This window comes from Otolemur garnettii, unplaced genomic scaffold (assembly GCF_000181295.1).
Source record: "Otolemur garnettii isolate 467f Iridium unplaced genomic scaffold, OtoGar3 scaffold00082, whole genome shotgun sequence".
NCBI classification, from domain to species: Eukaryota; Metazoa; Chordata; class Mammalia; order Primates; family Galagidae; genus Otolemur; species Otolemur garnettii.
The window spans coordinates 3,567,778-3,577,521 of record NW_003852477.1 but is presented as its reverse complement, the minus strand read 5'-3'; the positions used below and the strand labels follow the sequence as shown (position 1 = coordinate 3,577,521).

Sequence of the window (9,744 nt, the reverse complement as noted above, 5' to 3'; positions counted from 1 at the left end):
GGAGCAAGTGGCTTCACTTTCTTATTGAAACATGCCCTGAAGCAGGTCTGTGCAAAACATTAACTGGACCAATGCTAGAATGATGATGCTTAACCTGAAATAAGGACATCCAGGAGGCCTGGCAATGACATCATGTGTGAGAACAGCTGTGTGCTGACATTCCAGGGAAGACAAAAACTGAGGTGTACCTACAGGGTTTATATACGCAAATGTCTTATTTGTATATTGAATCACATAAGATGTGATGTTTCTCTCAAATTCTTCAAACTGTGATATTTTCTCAACTCTCTAAGAACTTTAACGGGTGCCTCTACCTCAAACTACGGCAAAAAATTAGGGGACTCCTACAATGCTGTGATGAAAACTACAGAGACAGCCCCTCATTTAATATCTGACTGGGATTAAAAATGACTGCTGGAGGCTCGGTGCCTGTGGCTCAAGCGGCTAAGGCGCCAGCCATATACACCTGAGATGGTGGGTTTGAATCCAGCCCAGGGCCACCAAATAACGATAGCTGCAACGAAAAAAAAAAATAGCCAAGTGTTCCAGCAGGCACCTACAGTCCCAGCTACTTGGGAGGCAGAGGCAGGAGAATCGCTTGAGCCCAGGAGTCGGAGGTTGCTGTGAGCTGTGATGCCACGGCACTCCACCCAGGGTGACAGCTTGAGGTTCGGTCTCAAAAAAAAAAACTGCTGAAAAAGGGATGGTGCATTGACACTGGCTGTTGAGAACAGCACTCTGCCCAGCAATAGCAAACCCACATGGAGGTGATTTCCCCACACGTTTCAGGACATCACTGCTGCCTCCCCTCCCCGCCCACCATCTCCACACACATATCTGCACGTGTACACACACACACACACACGCAACATGTCAAACAGGAGCTCAATGAACTTACAAAATATCCTTTAGCACAAGACATCTCTAAGTGTGGTTCCCCAAGATGGGCACAAAGGGTCCACAAAGTCCAAACTAAGACACTTTAACCCTCATTGTTTCACTGAGGTGCGGTGGAATTTTCTAGAGATTACATGATGTAGAATGATGCCACTTCTCCAAAGGCTAATTAATAGAATTTGTGCTTTGGTATCTTTGCAGTTTAAGACCTCATGCTTTGATTTCTAACATGATATATGTGAATCAATGTAACCACATACACAAAAGCTTTTTTGGATGCTCAATAACTGAGGGGTCCGGAGACCAAAAAGAGAAAGCAAAAAAAGGGTTTGAGAACCACTGCTCTAACAAATAATGCATTCTAGTTCATTGTGAAGTTAGCAGACATTATACCCAACACGGTATACAGTCAGTTCTGAAAAAAAAACTACAGCCCTGAATCTGTGGCATTTTTCCTCAGCAAGAGTTTATTTACCAAAATATACCAAGAGTTCCTACTACAGGTTGAGCATCCCTTATCTGAAATGCTTGGGACCAGGAGTGTTTCAAAATTGAGATTTTGGAATATTTGCATTAGACTTACCAATTGAACATCCCTAATCTAAAAATCTGAAATGTGAAGTTCTCCAGTAAGTTTCTGGATTTCAGATTTTCAGATTTGGGATACTTGGTCTGTATAAATGAACTCAGCCCAAGTGATAAACTTCCTGCCCTCATTAAAACAGGCAAATAAATATAAAAATGGGAAGTGGGTGGATGGGAGCCTGTGTATCCCTGGTGAAAAGGAAATGTAACATGAGAAGATTGGAACCTTTAGGAATTTCTGCAAGACAAAACTGGATTGTTGTATCTAGTCAGTGACTCCAAGGCAGACAAATGGAACAAAAATTCCCAAGCAGAACCCCAAAACATTCCAGGCATCAGAGGCATGAGGGTGGTGGACTAGAAGACCCCTAAAAGTTCTCAGTAGTAATCAAGGAGCCAGGATGGAAATTTGCAGGATGAGAATTTAAAGAAAGCTGGGCACCGCCACAGCCCAAGGAGGCCTCTACGGGCTGCTGAAGTTCTGATTCTTGGTCTGCATACTGGCGTAACTACAATCAGTGCACAAAAATCCAGAAAGCTGCATTCTTCTAAACTATGCACTTTTTTTGTATGTATAGTTCAATAAACTGGTGAGAATAGATTCATGAATGCAGACACTGAATTAGCCTAAAACGTCATCCCTAAACTAAGAAGATAAAAAAGGCACACTGATGCGAGTCCCAGAAAAGCCAATAAAAGTCTAAGATGAAAAAGAACAAAGTACATAAAAACATTAATTTTTAAATCATCTTCTAGAGCCAAAGACTTACACCTTTACATCAAAAGGTTCTACACTAGAGCTCAGACAAAATTAATGAAAAAAAAAACTCCTAAATATAATCAAGTAAAAATTTTAAATTCCAAATATAAAAATCTAACAAACACGAAGATTACAGATAAAAAGGGGCTTCCTATCTTTATATGCCACGCCAATGGCCAGTGAAATAGGTTTCTTAAAAATTTAAGTGAAAAACAGTCATGTAAGACTTTGACAGCCAAGTAAGTTATTAGAATATGAAAACATATTCAAACAATATTGTCAGATATGAGGGGCTCCAAGTAGGCTCACCACACCTCATGGGCTCTCACTATCAGGTTGACATAAAGAACTTAAAGGTGAAAAAGAAAAAAAGACAGAAAAAAGGACATAAAGGTTGAGGAAGACATGATAAAGTAAAAAAATCAGTGAAATTAAACCAGAATTAGATTTTGATTAAAATCAAAGTCTAGGCTGGGCTCTGTTGCTCAGTGAATGGAGCCGTCAGGTACAAAACTTGCCTGGGCCTGCTTAATTTACAAAAAAAAAAAAAATCAAAGTCTAAATAATGTACATGATTTACAAATCTAAATCAGTCTCAAAGAAAAATGGGCAAAGGATGGATGTAAAAACTCCCTCCCCCTGCCAAAACACACACACACACACACACACACACACACAGAATGTGTGAAGGAACCTTAAAATAGTTGATTTTTAAAATCTCTTACCAGATCAGCGAAGACTACAAAATTATAATAGTGTTCACTGGCAATGGTCTTAGGAAACTCACAGTTTTGTGCGCTACTGGGCTAGGGTGAGGAGCACAAATTCAGAAGGAGAACCTGACGAAATGGATGTGGCTCTTTGGTCTGTGTGCGCAGGTCAGAGATGTTTATCAAAGTGAAAAGCTACAAACTAGCTAACCTGCAACAGGAGAGGACTGAGTCATTAATCGTGGTGCAGCCAGAGAAGTCGCCTATGCCACCATGAAAAAAAAAGTTCAGAACAGGTATGAATTTGTCAACACGGAAAGATGCCCAACAGTAGAAGTTGCGTGTAGACTTCAAAGGCTTCTAAAAATGCATTAAACGTTCTTTAACCTGTAGTACTTAGGTGCGTTCTATACGATCCTTACACAGAAGTTTGAAATACTTTCTCCCTCTACAAAACACAAGTGTTCTTCCAAAAATGAAGACAGTTTCCTTCAAATCAAAGTGCTATGTGTGTGTTTTTTTAAACAAGGGTTCTGAAATGTAAAGGTTCCTGAAGACTTAAACTTCCGCTCTCAGTGTCTGTAAACTGAGGGAGATGGTCTAAATCTGATCACTAGCCCTAAATTTCTACCGTTTTTCCTCCTAGCCTCTTTGTTTCAATTTATAGCTGTCATATACTTATCCCAAAACATACTACTATAAAATAAATAACTATAAAATAAATATTTCAAGTATAAGCACTTTCTAAAATAACAAAATTTGGAGACTTAGCAAATGTTCATCAAGCCTTAAACAAGAACACAAGCAACAGTTCTGAAGTCTAAGGAACACTTTACATGCCCAGTAACTGACAGAGCTGTTCAAAAGCTTGAGAGGCCCTCTTGAAGTGAAAGAGTAATCTTTCACACTTATTAAAATCAAGTGAGAAATGCCCCTCATTTTTGTAGACAGAAAAAGTTACTACCGCACATCCAAACTACGGCATTCTGTATCCATACAAGCCACTTACATTCATGCCTGGTACACATTAAGTTCTCAAAATAATCATAACCCACTGACATTATAATTTCCAGATTCTCAGAATCAGGCACCTTTCTTGGTTCTAACACAATACTCAGATGTTAACATTTCCAAAAACTAATTTACCTTTCTCCAGACATCTATTTCCTGTGGCATTTATTTCATGGGGTGCACGTTGGGGGAAGCCTCTCTATTCTTGACACAACCTTCACGCCTTGTCCATCCATCACTGCTTACCTGGGCTCATTTCTCCCACAAAACCATGAGCTCCTTGAAAGCATGGACTGGCCCTGGTTAAACAATAATTAATGAAATATAAGGGGTTTGGTCCAAATGACTCTGCAGATCCCCTGAAGATTTAAAGCTGTAGTTCTGTGGTCTATATAGTAACCAAAAGGTCTAAACTTCTAAATTTATACTGTTAACCTTGAAGACTAAGGGAAATCAATGGAAGACCTCCTGAAATATTCTCCTGCAAACTAAACCCCACAGGCTCCTTGGATGGCCCCAATTTAACCCAATGTCATCCTTTTCAATACAAACCAATATACACGAAATATAATTTAATGGTCAAGCATATGTAGACCAGAAAGCCTCACTTATATACCACTCAAATGCTGGTTTTCTTTTTTTGTTTGTTTGTTTTTGAGACAGAGTCTCACTTTGTTGCCCTCCATAGAGTGCTATGACATCATAGCTCACAGCAACCTCAAACTCGCTCCAGCGATTCTCTCGTCTCAGCCTCCCAAGTTGCTGGAACTACAGGTGCATGCCACAATGCCTGGCTATTTTTAGAGACCGGGTCTCACTCCCTTGCTCAGTCTAGTCTAGTCTAGTCTGAACTCCCGAGCTCAGGCAATCCACCAACTTCAGCCTTCCAGAGTGCTGGGATTACAGGCATGAGCCATTGCACCCGGCCTCAAATGCTGGTTTGCAAGACTCCCAATCCAGTTTCTAACATGAAGAGTCACATGTTCCCTCTGGGGAGACCCAGGAATTATGGAAGAAGGAGTAATACCACTCCCCCAATGCACCTAACTTCACCCAAAGTACACACACATCTCTGAGTCTTCATAGGGAGCTCAGGAACAAAGCAATTGCCACCCTCAATGCGCTCTGGCTCCAGCAAACCCTGGCACACCAAGCAAAAGGCTTCTTTCAGGCAGAGGAAACAAACAAGGCTTAAGAAAAGTGAGGGTGGATGCCCTGAGAGATGAAAGCGCCTCTGTTTCATTTACTGAATTCTGCCGAGGGAGTCTGCAGGAAGGCAGGATTTTTCTTAGCAGAGGAGTGAGAAATTCTGCAACCTGGTCAATTTTTCAGGAAAAGAGGTGCCAGAAAAAGAAATAGGAGAAAGTATACACAGAGGCAGCTTTGCAGTTGAGCTGAGCCTGGGGCACTTGGCCCAGGTCTGCTGCCTCACTCTTCTTAACTCAGTAGTCAATGATTCCAAATCCCACACTGTCAAAGAGTAATTCTCAAGTTTATTTCAGTTTGTTGCTGAACTTAAATTTGCTGACAAAGTATACCTGTACAAGTTCCTAAGACTTACTCCCCAACCAACATGTGATCTTTGTGGCTCAGAATCTAAACTAAAATCCAAAGAGCTGTGTGCACTGGGGAGATGGTGTCATGTCCCTGGGCCTCAGACCCCTCATCTGGACAAAGTAAGGACTGAACAGCATAAACAGGCTGCCTTCCAGCCACACCCTGCAGGAACAGCACAAGAGCAGGGGGAATCAATCACAGGAGGGCTTATGCATCTGGTTGGCCCTTCTCCACACTCCCTGATGCTACAATCATAAAACTGTTGTCCTCCACATAGAGGTGACTTCTGACAGGAAATCCAAGTAGTCATGAGCAGACAGAGCTGCCCTTTGTGAACAATGAATCACGTATTACAAAGTCTCAAAACAGGCTCGGCACCTGTGGCTCAAGTGGCTAAGGCACCAGCCACATACACCTAAGGTGGCAGGTTCGAATCCAGCCCAGGCCCACCAAACGACAACGACAGCTGCAACCAAAAAATAGCCGGGCGTTGTGGCAAGCACTTGGTCCCAGCTACTTGGGAGGCTGAGGCAGGAGACTTGCTTGAGCGCAGGAGTTGGAGGTTGCTGTGAGCTGTGATGCTAGGCACTCTACCCAGGGGGATAGCTTGAGGCTCTGTCTCAAAAAAAAAAACAAACCAAAGTCCCAAAACAACAATGCTGCCATGGATGCAGAGAGAGGGGAACACTCCTGCACTGTTGGTGGGAGTGCAAACTAGTTCAGCCTTTTTGGAAAAAAGCATGGAGAGTCCTTGAAGAACTAAAAGTGGACCTTTCATTGGATCCTGCAATCGCATTACTAGGCATCTATCCAAAAGAATAAAAATCATTTTACCATAAGGACATTGGCACTCAAATGGGGAAACAACCCAAGTGCCCTCTGTCTCATGAATGGATTTATAAACTATGGTATGTACATACCATGAAATACTATTAAACCATAAAAAAGATGGGAATTTTGTATCCTTTGGTACAACCTAGAGAACACTCTGCTGAGTAAAGTATCACAAGAACTGAAAGACAGAGGCTGGGTGTGATGACTCACACCTGTAACCCTAGTACTCTGGAAGGCTGAGGCAGGTAGATTGCTTGAGGGGGAAGGTTGGCAGGTTCCTTCCTAGAGGGAACAATGGGCAGGTGCATGACACACTTCTGCGGGAGGGATATAGCTACAACTTAACTTTACCTTACAAATGCAAGCAATGTGGGTGGCACCTGTGGCTCAAAGAGTAGGGTGCCAGCCCCATACACCATAGGTGGCAGGTTCAAACCCGGCCCTGGACAAAAACTGCAAACAATGTGGCCTAATGGTGTGTACCATATTAATCAGAAATTTAAAAAAAAAATTAGAAAGAAATCACCTATTTCACAAGGAGTAAAAGGGAGCTTCCTCCAGGACAAACTCAGAGGCTGTAAGGAGAAAACCAGACTCAGAAGCTCCAGGGGGAAAGGCCAATCCTGGGTGACCCCTTCGGTGGCCAGCCAGGTGCTGGAACTTCAAGGTGTCCCCTTTCTGGGCAGGGGCACCAGATAGTCCCAGGACTGTGATTTTATTCAGCAATTCTGTACAAACACATCTTAGTACAGCAGAAGTATTTAAGAAAGAACAGACTGTTCACCAGGATCAAGTTAGTCTTGTCCTGCTGCTGTGACAAATTACCACAAATTCACTGGTTTGAGATAACGCCTACTTATCGAATCCTACTATCACTGGTTAGAAATCTATCATGGGTCTCACCAAGCTCCTATCAGGGTGTTGGCAGGGATGAGTCCATTACTGAAGGCTCTGGGAAAGAACTAGTATCCACACCTAATCAGGCTGTTGGTCAAATTCAGGTCCTTGCAGTTATAGGACTAACTTCCTGCTGTCATTTGGGGCTGGTTTTTGTTCTGAGAGGCTGCCCATGTTCCTTCTCATGCTTCCCATGAGCTCCTGCAGGCCCCTCTCCAAGCCCTGCACGTGACCCCCACGTCTCAGAGCCAGCAATGGCGTGTCAAATCCTTCTTATACCTGAAATCTCATGACGTCCCCTTCTGCCTTCCTTTACTGTTTGTAAGGGCTCATGCTATTACCCTGAGCCCATTCAGATCATCCAGGATAATCTCCCTATCTTAAGGTCATGTGGTTAATAGTCCTAACTCCATCTGCAAAGTCCCTTCACAGCAGTGTCGAGGTCAGCACCATTGAGTGGCGATCTTCAAGGGATGAGTTTAGAATTTTGCCTCCCAGAAAGACCTTTGCTTCTGAAGGCACAGTCTGCCTTGGTTGTCCCCTTGCGGCCCCAAGCATAGTGAGAAGGCAAATCAGAGTCACCTGGAAGCCACTGAGATCCTTCTGGCCCAAGACAAAGATAATTTAGATCTGACACTAAGGACCAGACAGGCCTGGGTTTAGTCCCAACTCATTCTATTCAAAGTGATGACACATGCAGTATGGGCTGCAGGGTATCCTGCTTCAGGACATCTGGGCCTTCTTCAAAGCATTGAAGCACTGACCACCTACAGTCAGCAGCCTTTGGTCAGGTTCTGAGATTTCTCTTGTCTACAAAACGTAGGTACCATCACCCACTTGTCAAGTTGCTGGAAGTAGATACAATGAAAGTAGGTGGCCTGCCAGGCCTAGGATGGGGAGCCTGAGCCTGGATCAAAAGTCTGAGAGTCACCTAGGGATCATAAGCATTTAGCTGATGAACATGCAACCAAGTCATGTTTTATTTTTTTATTTTTTTCCTTTAAACTTAATATTTACTCTTTTTTTTTTTTTTTTTGTAGAGACAGAATCTCACTTTATCGCCCTCAGTAGAGTGCCACGGCGTCACACAGTTCACAGCAACCTCCATCTCCTGGGCTTAGACTCTTGCCTCAGCCTCCCAAGTAGCTGGGACTACAGGAACCTGCCACAATGCTCGGCTATTTTTTTGTTGCAGTTAGGCCAAGGCTGGGTTTGAACCTGCCACCCTGGGTATATGGGGCCGGCGCCCTATCCACTGAGTCACAGGCGCCGCCCGAAGGTATGTTTTAGTGCCAGGGATGTCCAACCCATGCTCCATGGGCCATGTGTGGATTAGCTGAGGGCTATTTTGTGTATCTGTGGTGTTGAATGTCATGAATATTATGCACAGACCTTTTTTTGTTCGTCAGCTTTTGTTAGTGCTTGTGTATTTAATGTGTGGCCCAAGACAACTCTTTTTCCAATGTATGGCAGAGAAAATAAAAGGTTAGACACCCCTGTCACACAATCGTGTGGGAAGGCCAGCTAATTTTTAGGCTATGTCTGGTCCTGAAGGAAAATAGTCATTTGAAATCAGAGTGGGAACCCCAGGACCTTGGATTTCACCTCACTCTGAAGGGCCCTGGAGCAACCAGGACTGGAATCTCCCCATTCTCTGACCATCTTAGAGCTACTTCTCTGAGCAACCTACTTCCTGATTCGAAGGTGAGAAGACCAACATGCCAACATGTGCTCTTTTAAAGTGTAGATGGCTCCAGCACTCCTGTAATAGTAAAAGGAGCCATGGGTGTGGCACTCTGCTTAGAAATTCACATGTGTCATCTTGTTCAAGGTTTACAACCTATATGTAATATCAGCACCCACTTTTACACTGAATAACTTGTCTAGGATTTAAGCCTGGCTTTGAAAGGCCACGAAGGTGCTCCTCCATCTATTACAGCCTGTACAATACTATGCTTAAAAGACCTCAGAGTCCAGTGGAGACTCAGACATTCCATGTGGTCCTTGACTACTAGCCATTCTCCTCTATCTGTCCACTGTCTCTTAATTAAAACAACCTTCTTGCCACACTAGAGCAAAGGAACTCAAAGCAAAGACACATGGAGACTGCTGCAGTCCTTACAAGAAACATGCACATCCCAGTCCGCCCAAAGATGGGGTCTGACCCGCGGGGCCACGTTGGGTGGTTGGCAGCTGGTAGGCAACCCTGCAGAGGTCTGCTCCTCCTTGACGTCCTCTCACCACTCTCCTGCCTTCTTTGACCTCTCACCAGTCCAGGCCAGCACTTTAAATAAATGGACTAGTGGCTGCGTGATGAGAAATATCATGTAAAAGCTGAACAGCTGGGAGATGAGGAGGAGATGAGTGCAGGTTTCCAGCAACGGTGCCAAGTCGATGCAAGAGCAAGCCATCAGGAAGCCGCCACCGGCCTGGCAGGACACTCACCACACAGCTCACAGCTCACGACAGGCTCTCACAAGCACTTTGCCACAC

General features: G+C 43.8%; 1 protein-coding gene across 1 annotated transcript in view; it reads right to left on the bottom strand.

Annotated features, from left to right (window-relative positions):
- The window catches only part of TRAK1 (trafficking kinesin protein 1), a 194,890-nt gene that overhangs the window by 132,527 nt on the left and 52,619 nt on the right, over window positions 1–9,744 (bottom strand). The window lies entirely within an intron of this gene.